Source organism: Schistocerca gregaria, chromosome X, assembly GCF_023897955.1.
Source record: "Schistocerca gregaria isolate iqSchGreg1 chromosome X, iqSchGreg1.2, whole genome shotgun sequence".
NCBI classification, from domain to species: domain Eukaryota; kingdom Metazoa; phylum Arthropoda; class Insecta; order Orthoptera; family Acrididae; genus Schistocerca; species Schistocerca gregaria.
In genome coordinates, this window is record NC_064931.1 from 123,774,251 (window position 1) to 123,791,136 (window position 16,886).

Consider the following 16,886-nt stretch of genomic DNA (forward strand, 5'->3'; position numbering starts at 1 on the left):
AGACTGAATGACTGTAATACGTAGATAAGATGTACCGAATCTCAAAGTTAAATAATAATTCTTACAGCGTTGCGTCAGTAGCTTCCCACCAAATCAGACACACACACGTGTTTTACAATTTATTATGCCATTACGGCATACTTATTATCACCTTCCTCTTGCCATGAAGATATAATTTTGTTACAGTTCTTACGTTCAACCACACGAAAAAAATACTGAAGGAGAAAGATATCGCGGTTTCTTTTCTACATATAGATAGTCAACAGTGAACTAATTATGAACGCACAGAAAATGATATTACGATAAAGTAATTTGAACACAGCGCTTTACGTATCACCAAAGAGTCTCGGCTGCATGTTTACAAACAGAAGGAACTCCCTCAAATGAGTTGACGAGATACAGGCCAATGGTAAGGAAATATTGTAGTGAGAAATAATCCAGTAATACATCGAATACGTCAGCTGTGCATTTCCCTAACAATATGTATAACAAATTTCGAAATGTAAGTGAACTACTAAGTTCACAGAACTCAAAACAGTGTGTCCACACAACTCTTATCACGCGCATAAATTTCCAGCTGCGCATGCGCAATTGTGCATACGTAAATGCCTGAAAACGGAGGCCGTACGTTAAGCGCAGTACTTCGCAACTTCGGTGGAATGTTTGCGCTTCTAGTAGACGACATGCAGCTGGGGCCCATGCATGTTTCATTGTGTAGTATATAGACAGTATGGTGTGAAGCGATTTATGTGCAATAATGTCTGTTGACTCCAAAGCATGACTCCGAAGAAAGCACGCTTAAATTGATAGATGATTACAGACAAACAAAAGTCGTATGGAATGCCGCTTCTAAAGATTATTTGAATAAAAATTTGAGCTGTGATGCCCTGAGCGTCAAGTATTAGGTAAAAAGTCTCCGATTATAATAATGTAAAGAATAACATACCGTAAATTTCTAAGTAGGAAAACAGAAAAGATGAGCCAGAATTTAATTAAAACTATATAAGAACTGGGGCGGATGTTCGTGCTATGGCCATTTAATAGCACCACAAATGAGCAGCCTGACATCTGAACAAATGAAACAAGGAGTATGTGTAGCTCTGCAGAAAACTAAAAGAAATAGAAATGAAAGACAGTTATGATGCAGAAAATACAAAATTGAAAAAAAAACAACCTCCATTGTAGTGGATTTTGTCGTCTATGGAATTTCCATATTTGTCGAGTCCGATGTTAATCTAAGTATAATCTTTCATGATTAAAGTTACGTAAACAAGATTTTTTTACAAAACAAAATACAAACGACGCATTAAACGTTAATTACCCTTCACATAACGACTAAGAACCTCTCTCAAGTATTTCTTAGTATCAGAAATAATCACTGAAATGCTTTGTTTTGGAATGATAAATGACTAGTTTAAACTGGTATATAAGTCGCCGGTATTATTGCCAACCTTATCGCTGTAGTTTCCGCAAGCAGAAAAATCTCACTGCGACCTCCTGAAATTTGCAAATAAAACATTGTTTTGACTTTGTATTTATCGTAGACCTTTTATTTTGATACTTCTTTACCTACAGTAGCTTTTGTGTTTTCTTTTTTGTAGCATTTTAATCACCGTGAATTCAGCACAAGCAAATCAGGGGACCCACTGCAGTGTGCTTTCGCAATGAGGAAACCTATGGAAACGTGAACGCCCAGGCATACGTACATGTGCTCTTTCCACAACTTTTTGTGCATGCCCTTCCAATCCTGTGCGTCGTCGGTTGCGAACGAGTAAAATGGCATCGTGTGGACACACATTCCGAACTCCACTCCGACCGTGCAAACCATCGAATGTATTCTCTATGGTGCAAATCAAGAAAACATTCACCATGAAAAAAATTGGCGCTTAGGATATTCTTCTTTGGCATTTCTTTTTCAAGTGCGCACAGTTCCTCCTTACAAAACGTGTTAACTGACTTTCGCGGACAGAAGAATTATTGCAGCAATGGTATTTACATACAATAGCTTAAAATGCATCAATCTAGATCCATCATTTACTTTCTCAGACGAACAGATATATGAGACGAGATTTTCAGTTAACAGTTTAGTGGTACTTCGATGATTTTTACGTGATATCAGACAGGCTGGTTTAACATAAGCGTGAAAAACAGAGTTTGGAGTTACACTATTAAAGTTACAATATGCAACTATATACAAAAATACTCATTTTACCTACACACATCAAAAAACGTTTTGCATCACCTCCATTCCGATAGTTCCGGAGGCTGTAGAGAAAATTGGAATGGAGATCAACATAAATACCATTTCCGCCCTTTTTATCGATCACGAAAACCTCACATCGTATGTTGTACCACCATAGGCATTCAGATGTGGTGGTTCAGATTGCTGTGCACACCAGTACCATTAATACGCAGTAGCGCGTCCTCTTGCATTGATGGATGCCTGTATTCGTCGTGGCATACTATCCACAAGTTCATCAAGACACTGTTAGTCCAGATTGTCCCACTCCTCAAAGACGATTCGGCGCAGATCACTCAGAGTGTCTGATGGGTCACGTCGTCCATAAACAGCCCTTTTCAGTCTGTCTCAGCCATGTTCAATAGGGTTCATGTCTGGAGAACATGCTGACCACTCTAGTCGAGCAATGTCGTTATCCTGAAGGAATTTTTCACAAGATGAACACGATGGGGGCGCGAATTGTCGTCCATGAAGACGAATGCCTCGCCAATATGCTGCCGATATGGTTGCATTATCGGTCGGCGGATGTCATTCGCGTATCGTACAGCCGGTACGGTGCCTTCCATGACCACCAGCAGCATACGTCGGCCCCACATAATGCCACCCCAAAACATCATGGAACCACCACCTTGCTGCACTTGCTGGACAGTGTGTCTAAGGCCTTCAGCCTGACCGAGTTGTCTCCAAACACGTCTCCGACGATTGTCTGGTTGAAGGAATATGCGACGCTTATCGGTGAAGAGAACATGATGCCAATCCTGAGCGGTCCATTCGGCATGTTGTTGGGACCATCTGTACTGCGCTGCATGGTGTCGTGGTTATAAAGATGGACCTCGCCATGAACGTCGGGAGTGAAGTTGCGCATCATACAGCCTATTGCGAACAGTTTGAGTCGTAACACGTCCTGTGGCTGCACGAAAAGCATTATTCAACATGGTAGTGTTGCTTTCAGGGTTCCTCCGTAGGTAGCTGCCATCCACTGCAGTAGCATATATTATTTTACGTGTATATATTACACACATAAGTAACATGGGTTCTTGAATGTACATTATAGAGACAATCATCTTCAAATATGGCACTTACATATAGCTCTTTATACAACGCAATTAGCATGCACAATGTGCTGATGGCATAAAACTTGACACAATTCCAATGTCTGTGTATCACTTCTGCCTTTGTAGAACCACAAATCTCATGCACATGTTGGTTGCCTCACACTATGTACGAACGGTGGAGTTTGTTTTCTCGAGGGCACAGCAATAGGCTATTTTCCTGTGTTAAAAATATGATTGATTATAATATTAAAACAACATTTATGGTCAAATAAGTGTTTTTTATGTAATTAAATCTTTGTTGTTGTTGTTGTTGTGGTCTTCAGTCCTGAGACTGGTTTGATGCAGCTCTCCATGCTACTCTATCCTGTGCAAGCTTCTTCATCTCCCAGTACCTACTGCAACCTACATCCTTCTGAATCTGCTTAGTGTAGTCATCTCTTGGTCTCCCTCTACGATTTTTACCCTCTACGCTGCCCTCCAATACGAAATTGGTGATCCCTTGATGCCTCAGAACATGTCCTACCAACCGATCCCTTCTTCTGATCAAGTTGTGCCACAAACTTCTCTTCTCCCCAATACTTCCTCATTAGTTATGTGATCTACCCATCTAATCTTCAGCATTCTTCTGTAGCACCACATTTCGGAAGCTTCTATTCTCTTCTTGTCCAAACTATTTATCGTCCATGATTCACTTCCATACATGGCTACACTCCATATAAATACTTTCAGAAATGACTTCCTGACACTTAAATCAATACTCGATATTAACAAATTTCTCTTCTTCAGAAACGCTTTCTTGCCATTGCCAGTCTACATTTTATATCCTCTCTACTTAAACCATCATCAGTTATTTTGCTCCCCAAATAGCAAAACTCCTTTACTACTTTAAGTGTCTCACTTCCTAATCTAATTCCCTCAGCATCACCCGACTTATTTCGACTACATTCCATTATCCTTGTTTTGATTTTGTTGATGTTCATCTTATACCCTCCTTTCAAGATACTGTCCATTCCGTTCAACTGCTCTTCCAAGTCCTTTGCTGTCTCTGACAGAATTACAATGTCATCGGCGAACCTCAGAGTTTTTATTTCATCTCCATGGACTTTAATACCTACTCCGAACTTTTCTTTTGTTTCCTTCACTGCTTGCTCAATATACAGATTGAATAACATCGGGGAGAGACTACAGCCCTGTCTCACTGCCTTCCCAACCACTGCTTCCCTTTCATGTCCCTCGACTGTTATAACTGCCATTTGGTTTCCGTACAAATTGTAAATAGCCTTTCGCTCCCTGTATTTTACCCCTGCCGCCTTCAGAATTTGAAAGAGAGTATTCCAGTCAACATTGTCAAAAGCTTTCTCTAAGTCTACAAATGCTAGAAACGTAGGTTTGCCCTTCCTTAATCTAGCTTCTAAGATAAGTCGTAGGGTCAGTATTGCCTCACGTGTTCCAACATGTCTACGGAATCCAAACTGATCTTCCCCGAGGTCGGCTTCTACCAATTTTTCCATTCATCTGTAAAGAATTAGCATTAGTATTTTGCAGCTGTGACTTATTAAAGTGATAGTTCGGTAATTTTCACATGTGTCAACACCTGCTTTCTTTGGGATTGGAATTAGTATATTCTTCTTGAAGTCTGAGGGTATTTCGCCTGTCTCATACATCTTGCTCACGAGATGGTAGAGTTTTGTCAGGACTGGCTCTCCCAAGGCCGTCAGTAGTTCTAATGGAATGTTGTCTACTCTGGGGGCCTTGTTTCGACTCAGGTCTTTCACTGCTCTGTCAAACTCTTCACGCAATATCGTATCCCCCATTTCATCTTCATCTACATCCTCTTCCATTTCCATAATATTCTCCTCAAGTACATCGCCCTTGTATAGACCCTCTATATACTCCTTCCACCTTTCTGCTTTCCCTTCTTTGCTTAGAACTGGGTTTCCATCTGAGCTCTTAATATTCATACAAGTGGTCCTGTTTTCTCCAAAGGTCTCTTTAATTTTCCTGTAGGCAGTATCTATCTTGCCCCTAGTGAGATAAGCCTCTACATCCTTACATTTGTCTTCTAGCCATCCCTGCTTAGCCATTTTGCACTTCCTGTCGATCTCATTTTTGAGACGTTTGTATTCCTTTTTGCCTGCTTCATTTACTGCATTTTTATATTTTCTCCTTTCATCAATTAAATTCAATATTTCTTGTTACCCAAGGATTTCTACTAGCCCTCGTCTTTTTACCTACTTCATCCTCTGTTGCCTTCACTACTTCAGCCCTCAAAGCTACCCATTCTTCTTCTATTGTATTTCTTTCCCCCATTCCTGTCAGTTGCTCCCTTATGCCCTCCTTGAAACTCTGTACAACCTCTGGTTCTTCTAGTTTATCCAGGTCCCATCTCCTTAAATTCCCACCTTTTTGCAGTTTCTTCAGTTTTAATCTACAGGTCATAACCAATAGATTGTGGTCAGAGTCCACATCTGCCCCTGGAAATGTCTTACAATTTAACACCTGTTTCCTAAATCTCTGTCGTACCATTATATAATCTATCTGAAAACTGTCAGTATCTCCAGGCTTCTTCCATGTATACAGCCTTCTTTTATGATTCTTGAACCAAGTGTTAGTTATGATTAAGTTGTGCTCTGTGCAAAATTCTACCATGCGGCTTCCTCTTTCATTTCTTTGCCCCAGTCCGTATTCACCTACTACGTTTCCTTCTCTCCCTTTTCCTACTACCGAATTCCAGTCACCCGTGACTATTAAATTTTAGTCGCCCTTCACTATCTGAATAATTTCTTTTATTTCATCATACATTTCTTCAATTTCTTCGCCATCTGCAGAGCTAGTTGGCATATAAACTTGTACTACTGTAGTAGGTGTGGGCTTCGTATCTATCTTGGCCACAATAATGCGTTCACTATGCTGTTTGTAGTAGCTTACCCGCATTCCTATTTTCCTATTCATTATTAAACCTACTCCTGCATTACCCCTATTTGATTTTGTGTTTATAGCCCTGTAGTCACCTGACCAGAAGTCTTGTTCCTCCTGCCACCGAACTTCACTAATTCCCACTATATCTAACTTTAACCTATCCATTTCCCTTTTTAAATTTTCTAACCTACCTGTCCGATTAAGGGACCTGACATTCCACGCTCCGATCCGTAGAACGCCAGTTTTCTTTCTCCTGATAACGACATCCTCTTGAGTAGTCCCCACCCGGAGATCCGAATGGGGGACTATTTTACCTCCGGAATATTTTACCCAAGAGGACGCCGTCATCATTTAATCATACAGTAAAGCTGCATGCCCTCGGGAAAAATTACGGCTGTAGTTTCCCCTTGCTTTCAGCCGTTCGCAGTACCAGCACAGCAAGGCTGTTTTGGTTATTGTTACAAGGCCAGATCAGTCAATCATCCAGACTGTTACCCCTGCAACTACTGAAAAGGCTGCTGCCCCTCTTCAGGAACCACACGTGTGTCTGGCCTCTCAACAGATACCCCTCCGTTGTGGTTGCACCTACGGTACGGCTACCTGTATCGCTGGGGCACGCAAGCCTCCCCACCAACGGCAAGGTCCATGGTTCATGGGGGGGGGGGGGGGGGGAGATTAAATCTTACAGTCAATTAAATATCAAGATTTGGTCACGTGACCGAAAACGCTCTGTTAATGGTTGACGCTATGGTGACGTCACAGATTAGGAGTAAAGACGAAGCTATAGGTGTGTTATAGGAGTGTTAGCCAAAGTTACAGGGTTTTCTCGTTCTTTTTCTGCAAGAAGTTTATCTATTTAGTGATGGTAAGTGTAATTACAACTTTTAAGTAGCAATAGGAAGGAATTTTGTGTACCTTGATAGTCGAAACCTAACGAAAGTTGATGCGTCTATGCTCCACCCATTTAGACCGTCGATATGTGCAACGACGGACATTCTTTTCCCTGCACCCTTCAGTATCATTAATCTCGCTCAAAACTAAGGAATTGTAGAACTTTTGTAAACGGGATCTTGTATTATAACTAGATTGTCGACTATCAGTCATGAGCTACGACCAAAAGCGTAGTAAAATTATTCTTGGCAAACCTTGTGCTGATTTCCTCTATAGAAGACACTTGGTAGAGACATTTCGGCCAACAGATGCTTGGTGGGGCAACGGATAGCGCACAAGACTGTAAGTACGGTGGTAATGACTTCGATTCGTGGGAGGGTTATATAGCTTTAAAAGTTTTACATGAAATACGAGAACAGCGTTAGCAAGAACTGATTGGAGTAGATGTTTCGATGGTTGGATATTTTATATATAGATTCAAATTAATCTGAGTCTGATAACTGGACAACAGAGGAAAAATACATTTACATTGCGAAAAAACAACTCAAATTTTTGGAAAGCATTGCCATTAGTGAAGATGTCACCACACTGCCACAGCACAATGAGATATAGGACGATGGGGTTATCTATAGGGAGAAATATAAAGCGTGTACATCATGCAGGTATCATAAACGTATGGGCTGCGCTGTTTGTGAGTGCAAACTACCGTGTGTCCGAAGCAGACTTACTTCATCTTTATGTAAAATGATGAAACTGCAAATGTTTATACAATAAGGATCCTAGCTGGACAGTACGAAGATAAAAAGAACATGTTTCTAGTAAAGTAAAACGCGTGTGATCACATTAAATAGAAAATATCTTTTTGAATGCGACGCGTGTGAAGAGCGATTGCAAATGTAAGCGCATGGAAACAGAAAGGAAAACACAATAATATTCTTTTTCTGATCGGTCTGGTGAATTTTTGTAACTGTGATTTGGTTTTCATATGAGAGGAGTTTCGAGTCGTTTTACTAATAAGTTAATATAATCTTTCAGGTTAGATTCGAACCAGCGATCTATGAATATCATCTTACACAGTTGGAAAGTTTACGGCTTTAACAAATAAGCTACCAAACAATTTAGGTAGATTTGGCTAAAACCACAATTTTCACCTAGAATTTAATTTCGGTGAATGACGCTATCCTTCCTTGTAACAGCGGGAAAGCGTATTTCGGAGGTAAATTATTGTCAATTTCATAGTGCAACATATTTTTAATTAAGTTCGTGGACTTGTGCGGCGATGTGGTGGCAATTTTCCGGCACAGTGCAACTGCATTTTATGCACCTTCTCATTCCCTGGAACACTCAAAAACTATTTGCAGGAGTTTTTGTATATGTATTTGTACAGTATGGTACCACACACCGTTTTTAAAACATTTTCGGAGATATAAATTCCAAAACAAGACATCACTGTGAATGAGCTTTATGACAGGAGGAGCAGCGATATAGCCAGTGACAACACAGGCATCACATGACTCAAATGAAGCGTTTTAGCGGTCTTTCAAATGTTTTGAATTTCATCTCTGTTTTATAAAAGAATACTGAAATTCAAGAGGAAAAAATCATGTTAGGAGCGTAAAATGACATAATTAATCATTTAAGACAAATTCCAGAAAACAGTAAAGTACCCTATTCTTGCTATCAGTGAAGCCTGTCATGGTCAGGGGAAGACGATGGTCTTAATACAGTTTATTAAAAAAAATATTTTTTTGGAAATAAAAACTTTTAATACCTAGACCGCAATTTTTCCATCATAAAGTCCGATAACTAGTTTCGGTTGCTATCTGCAAGCATCTTTACATCGTTCAAAATATGAAATAGCGGCGAATAAGCATTAAAAGCGTCGTTAGATTTAGTCATTCAACAACATGCGTAAGTACCAAAATAATAGCAGTACGTAGTTGAAAGCGTCACTGCGAGAAAGTTGGTTTGTAGACGGTAATTTCGCAGGCTGATGGTCTTATAGGAAATTGCCCAGTTGCATGAGTAAAAGTTGGAGCAAAGGCTCATTACTTGCAGTAGTATAACAGGTGTTATCGAGAAAACAGTATATGCAACGGTTCCAAAAACAGCATCGTCATTCATTTCATTCATAAGCTTGGCTATAAAATGAGAAGAAAATATGTGAGGATGTTTATCAGCAGCACATTTTTCAAAGAAAATGTGACGTAAAGATAATAAATCACATATCCATGTAAAGCTACATAAGCAAAATCCAAGATCTAGGATACAAATTCAGAAATTGTATATCTTACAGGGCCACACATGAATTTTCTCACTTTATAACATACAAAGCATGACTACTACAACATCGTGCCTAATAATACAGGGCGACATGGCAGAAAGACTCAAGGGTATCTAAATGATTCAAACTGTTCATTGCCTACAAACAAAAAGCAGTTGCAATCATTTCTGGGGCTCTGTGGGTTCTACATAGTATTTTTTAGTGGGGAAGTTTCCAATGACTCATTTTTATCGAATTTGTTAAGGTCAAAAGTCCTGTTTAAACTGAGAGAAATTTTCAGAATGGCTTTGAGAGTTTAAACTAAGAATACACAGAAGACAGGTTCTTTAAGTGGCCCAGATCTTATTGAAAACAGAAACTGATATAGAGAAAGCAATAAGTCCTTCAGTACAAAAGGGAGGCTATTTCAATAGGTTAGTGTAGTATTCCTTTTGACGCCGTATCTTTTGATTTGAGTTATGATGTTGAGAACAAGGTGTGAGTAAGGATTACGAATGGCGAAATAGGTGTATTAGTGAGTAAGTGTTTTGATGATTTATCTGTCGTTTAGAAAATGTCAGTAAGATAGGATTGAAAATTTAGAAAAATAATGTTTCGCATACATGTAAATTAAATTTTAAAAATCAGGCAGAGGTAACAGAAACCGAGAGACAGACCTGAATGTGTTATCAGTGTATGTTGCTTTAAATGGTGAAATAAATTGTCAGCAAGAATATGGAATGGTTCAAATGTGGCTCATACAGTGAAGGTGACAGAATCTTTGAAGTGGCCAGTGACACGATAGGCAAGTATCACTGTGAGACAGGACTCCACAAAATGTGTTGAGTGCGTACTCTAGTGACTACTGATGGAAAAGAATGAGCATACAGAAATGGAGAGACACTGCGAAAGCAGTGAAGTATCACTTTAAGAAGGTAACAAAATGTCAATAAATATCGGATTGAAAATTAGTTGGGGAAACATTTTCTTCTACAAATTTCAATATTCAGTCATTAAACTTTGAATCTCTTGAGGTAATATAACAATAAGATAGAGCAATAATTTTTCTTATTGACAGATAATGCGGGAAAGGAAACCAAGTATTTGGTTGTATTTAAGATGTTTTTGTTTACGTGTGGAGTGATCAAACATTTATTCGGAACTTTAAGTGTTTAGAATGAGATGTTTTAAACAAAATACATTTTATTCCTGCACAAATTAATTATTACTATTTTACGTATTTTCAAGTTATAAGAATGGAATTTTAAAAGAGAATCGTATGTATCGATACAGTTTCCTTCTGAATGTAAAGTTATTTTCCTTCTCATAATATATGTCATGTTTAAAAAAGGAAATAAGTTACATGTTAACAGACAGACAGTTTAAAATATGATTTTCTTTGTGACTCGAGTATCCCATGTGGGTTGAGTGGATAATATAACGTTTTTAGAGTATTATTCAATCATGTAAAATTTTAATAATTCCTGATGTATAATTTGCCTTGACTCTAGATTTTGCAGTTTTAGAAATTTTCTAGTATTACTTGTAGTAAACTGCACATGAGTAAGCACATTTTATCGTTACAAAATGGAGAGCATATGTGACATTATTGCTCCTTTTTGACTTTCTGAGTCATATTAAACTATCCTGTACCATCTATTGACATTTTTGGGAAGGCAAAGACAGGACAAAAGAAGAGACAGTGCCATGCAGATTGGCAGACAGTGCTAAGCAGTCAAAGAACAGAAGGAGTCCTGCTGCTATTGAGGAAAATGTTGACTATTGATGACTGATATAATTAGTGTTAGTGGCATCGAAAAACGGCAAAAATCAATAAAATGAAACAAGGCTCCTTGGCCTGATGAAATCACTGTCAGATTGTATAGAGTATTTGCTGCTGGTCAGCCCTGTTCTGCAAGAAGGGTAACTGAAGTGATTCACAAAACTACCATTCTGTATCAATGGCATTCATCTTTTGTAGATGCCCACAATATATTCTGAACTACAACCTAATGGAGTATTTGGAATAGAATGACCTCCTCCTTGCCAACCTGCATTACTTCCGAATATAATGATCATGCAAATCTCAGCTTGGGCTTTTCTCACATGACATTCTGAAAGCCATGGATCAAGGCGTTAAGGTGGATAGAATATTTCTTGACTTTCTAAAGGCATCTGCCTCAGTATCACACCAACGATTATTAAGAAAAGTAAAATTATTTGGGTACGAAACAGAATATCCGACTGGATTTAGTATTTCTTGTTGGTAAGGGAGGTCGCAGCATGTTATCTTGGATGGAGAGTCATCACTAGCATTACGTGATTTCAGGCATGCCACAGGGATGTGTGTTGGGACCCTTGTTGTTGATGAATGTTAATGACGTGGCAGGTAATATTAAGAGTAACATCAGCCTGTTTGGAGACGATGAAGTTGTCTATAATGAAGAAGTATCTGTTAAGTAACTGCAGAAATATCCATTCAGAACTTAATAAAATTTCTAAGTGGCACAAAGAATCACAACTTGTTTCCAATGTTCAAAAATGGAAATTGTGCACTTCACAAAACGAAGACACGTAATATCTTATGACTACAACATCAGCGAGTGACAACTACACTCAGCTGATATGTACAAACACTTGGGTGTAGCAGTTTCTAGGGATATGTCAGGGAATGATCACAAAGGGTCAGTCATAAAGTTCAATGGCAGTTTACTGGGAAAATACAGTCAGTCTACAAAGGAGATTGCTTACAAATCATTTGTCTGTCTCATCTTAGAATACTGCACAAGTGTGTGGGGCCCATGTTATATAGGACTAACAGGGAAAATTTGCACATATAAAAGAAGGGTGGGACTAATAGTCACAGATTTGTTTGACTCACAGGATAGTGTCATGGAAATGCTGAAAAATCTGAGTTGACGTACTCTTAATTACTGACGCTAATTGTCCCACGAAAACCTAGTATTAAGAGAAGAATCTATAGACATTCTTCAGCCCTCTACCTATCGCTCCCGTACAGATCACTAAGACAAGATTAAACTAAAATATGCACAAAGGAATTTAAACAGTTATTCATCTCTCTCTCCGTACGTCACTGGAAAGGAAAGAGACACTATGTGGTACGATGATGAGTACCCTCTGTCATGCACTTCACAGCGCTTGGAAGGGTATGTCTGTAGATTTAGATGGAATCGTATGGCTGCTCACTGCCGTTACTCCATGGCGTCTGAAGCGGTAACAGGCCTGAGATGCCAGCTGCAGCTTCCATCAGGGACTAATTCACAAACATGAGCTACTGAGTGTAGTACAGTATATTACGTATTATGTTCATTTAAAACTATTTGTTCAGTACTTGGCCCTTAATTATACAAGGCAGATGAACTGATTTTTTAGTGATTAAGTAGAAATTGTTGCAGTTACAAACTTTGAGCTTAGTAATGTGTGTAATTATTTTATGTGTACATGTTTAAAAGCAGTATGGATGTGCTGGTGTGCTGGTGAATTTTTAAGTGTGTCTCTCAACAGCTGCTGGATTTATGATGACTTCATGTAACTGCAGAGTGATTGCATTGAGATTCGGCGCTGTTTCATAGCGTATGTCGATTTAAATTTGTATGTGTTATGTGTAGCACTGTACCAACATCACCAACGTCGTAGTGAATAATTAGGCAGTTGGTTTCAGTCATAATGTGTTCAGTTACAAATTTAATAAGGAGTTATAACCCTTCTTACTAGTGGAGTTAATTACAAAGCGTGTTTCTGCTCTGCAGAATCTATTTAGTGAAAACTTCAGTGGTCTAAACGACCCTTGATAGACCGAAGTAGATATTGATAATTTTAGAAAACGACTCAGAAGCTGTTCAGTTAGAAACTGGTTTGGTGGGGCGTTCAATAAGTAGTGCAACACTTTTTTTTCCTATTTCGGCTGAAAAAATGCGGAATTTGTTATGGAACATCGTGGAATATTCCCACATCAGTCTCTATAGTTTCATGAAGTTTCGATAGATGGTGGCGCTATACATAGCCTTAAAAATGGCGTTTACAAAGGATGTGCGCTCCTACCAGACAGCTCTCGTTGAGTTCCTTTTGGCGGAAAACCAGAGCATCGCAGATATTCATAGGCGATTGCAGGGTACGTACGAAGACGTGACAGCGAACAAAAGCATGACGAGTCGTTGGGCGAGGCGTCTGTTATCATCGCAACAAGGTCGCACAAGCCTCTCCGATCTCACGCGTGCCTGTCAGCTGCACACAGCTATGGCTAATAGAATGTTAAACAAGCGGACACCCTCATTCGAGTTGATCGACGTACCACAATCAAACATCCTGGCAGATTAAAACTGTGTGCCGGACCAAGACTCGAACTAGGATGCTCGACTCACAAAGAAACTCATTTTTTAAACTGTATGTCTGTTAACATGTAGAGCACTTGCACACGAAAGACAAAGGTCCCGAGTTCGAGTCTCGGTCCGGCACACAATTTTAATCTGCCAGGAAGTTTCATATCACCACACACTCCGCTGCAGAGTGAAAATCTCATTCTGGAAACATCCCCCAGGCTGTGGCTAAGCCATGCCTCTCCAATATCATTTCTTTTAGGAGTGCTAGTTCTGCAGGTTGGCAGGAGAGCTTATGTAAAGTTTGAAAAGTAGGAAATGAGGTACTGGCAGAAGTGAAGCTGTGAGGACGGGGCGTGAGTCGTGCTTGGGTAGCTCAGATGGCAGAGCACTTGCCCGTGAAAGGCAATGGTCCCGAGTTCGAGTCTCGGTCCGGCACACAGTTTTAATCTGCCATGAAGTTTCATATCAGCGCACACTCCGCTGCAGAGTGAAAATCTCGTTCATTCCATAGTCAAACATCTTGCTGCACTCCTGGACGTCTCTGTTGGTAGTGCTGACACATTCGTCCACATGCTGAGGTATTCAAGGGCTTGTGACCGCTGGGTTCCTCGGCGCTTAACAGAAGTCCATAGAGAGCAACGAAGGACCATCTGTGAAAAATTACTTGCCCATTACAAGACTTAACGTGAGATTTTTCATCGAACTTCGTCACAGGCGATGAAAGATGGGTTCATCTCTTCGAACCGGAAGCAAAACGGTAATCCTTGGTGTTGAACCATACCACCTCTCCTCCGAAGAAAAAGTTCAGATCAGCACCCTTGGCCGGTAAAGTCATGGCGACGGTATTTTGTAAATCTGTAGGGTCTATTCTTATTAATGCCCTCCCTCATGGTACAACGGTCCGCCCCGATTGCTGAATGGTCTGGGTGATGGACTGCAGTCCTAAGGGGCCCGGGTTCGATCCCCGGCTGGGTCAGGGATTTTTCTCCGCTCAGGGTCTGGGTGTTGTGTTGTCTTCATCATCATTTCATCGCCATCCGGCGCGCAGTTCGCCCAATCTGGCGTCTAATGTAATAACACCTGCACCAAAGCGACCGGACCTGTGCCATAAGAGGCCTACCAGCCAATGACGCCAAACGCTACCAAAATGGAAACAATCTTCTCCTTCATGGCAACGCAAGGCCTCACACAAGTTTGAGTACCCGACAGGAGCTCACAAAACTTCATTGGACTGTTCTTCCTCATCCACCCTACAGTCCGGATCTGACACCTTCCGACTTCCATCTGTTTGGCCAATCAAGGATGGACTCCTCTGGAAGCAGTATGTAGATGATGGACAGGTTACTGATACAGCAAGACGTTATCTTCAACGTCGACCAGTAGAGTGGTACCATACGGGCATACAGACCTTCCCAGTAAGGTGGCGTAAGGCTGTTGCAAGGAACGGATGTTATGTTTAAACACAGGGTTTTGTAGCTAAAGGAGTGAGGAATAATAAGGTGTACTGGAATCCTGAACAAAATCAACGCCGCGTGGAGTGACCGCCCGGTTTGAGGGGCCATCTCGCGGACTGCGCGGCCTTTCCCGCCGGAGCTTCGATTCCTCCCTCGGGCAAGTAGGTGTGTGTTGTTCTTAGTATAAGTTAGTTTAAGTAGTGTGTAAGTCTCGGGACCGATGACCTCAGTAGCGGTTTGGTCCCTTAGGAATTCACACACAATAATATCAACCTAATTTCAGAAAATATTTGTTGCATTACTTATTGAACGTCCCTCGTATTATTTTCACAGCGATACAGCTATAGACCTTTATTATTGTTGGGGACTCGTGGCATACGAGTTAATGATGAAACTAGAAAATATCAGTATCAAATGAATTAGCAGACATATTTATTTGTCATTTACAATATAGTCTATAAATTTTCATCTCGTGAGCCCCTTAGTGAAATAGCGGAAAGGTCGGGGAAGAAGGCCAGTGTTCACTCTGTCTGCTTGCTGGGGGGTCTCATCCGAGATGTGGAGGAGGGCCTGCCGCCGACGATAGAGAGCAGTGGGTGCACGCGACTGCAAATTGTTGCTCATGTCGGCACCAATGACTCCTGCCGTCTGGGTTCAGAGGTCATCCTCAGTTCATACAGGCGGTTGGCGGAGTTAGTCATAGCGGAAAGCCTCGCTCGCGGGGTGGAATCTTAGGTAACTATTTGTAGTATCGTTCCCAGAACCGATCGCGGTCCTCTGGTTTGGAGCCGAGTGGAAGGCTTAAACCAGAGGCTCAGACGATTCTGCGGAGATCTGGGGTGCAAATTTCTCGACCTCCGCTATCGGGTGGAGAAATGTAGGGTTCCCCTGAATAGGTCAGGCGTGCACTACACGCAGGAAGCAGCTACAAGGGTAGAGGAGTACGTGTGGAGTGCACAAGTGGGTTTTTTAGGTTAGAGGATTCCCTCCCTAGGCCCGACAAGACGCCTCCTGAGACGCGGCAAGGTACGAGTAGGCAAAATGCAACAGGGAATAACAATATTAATCGGATAATAGTAAACTGCAGGAGCGTCTATAGAACGGTCCCAGAACTGCTCTCATTAATAAACGGTCACAATGCTCACATAGTACTAGGGACAGAAAGTTGGCTGAAACCAGATGTAAAAAGTAATGAAATTCTAAACTCAGATTGGAATGTATACCACAGAGACAGGCTGGACAGTGAAGGGGGAGGCGTGTTTATAGCGACAAGAAGTGCAACAGTATAGAAGGAAATTGACGGAGATCCGAAATGTGAAATAATTTGGGTGAAGGTCACGGTTAAAGCAGGCTCAGATATGGTAATTGGATGTCTCTATAGGCCACCTGGCTCAGCAGCTGTTGTGGCTGAGCACCTGAAGGATAATTTGGAAAATATTTCGAGTAGATTTCTCCACCATGTTATAGTTCTGCATGGAGGTTTTAATTTGCCGGATATAGACTGGGAGACTCAAACGTTCATAACGGGTGGCAGGGACAAAGAATCCAGAGAAATTTTTTTAAGTGCTTTATCTGAAAACTACCTTGAGCAGTTAAACAGAGAACCGACTCGTGGCGATTACATATTAGACCTTTTGATGACAAACAGACCCGAACTATTTGAAACAGTTAACGCAGAACAGGGAATCAGCGATCGTAAAGCGGTTACTGCATCGATAATTTCAG

The 16,886-nt window shown here is 40.7% G+C and overlaps 1 protein-coding gene across 1 annotated transcript in view; it reads right to left on the reverse strand.

Annotated features, from left to right (window-relative positions):
* Positions 1-16,886, reverse strand: part of LOC126298997 (glyoxylate/hydroxypyruvate reductase A-like) — a 108,359-nt gene that overhangs the window by 71,298 nt on the left and 20,175 nt on the right. The window lies entirely within an intron of this gene.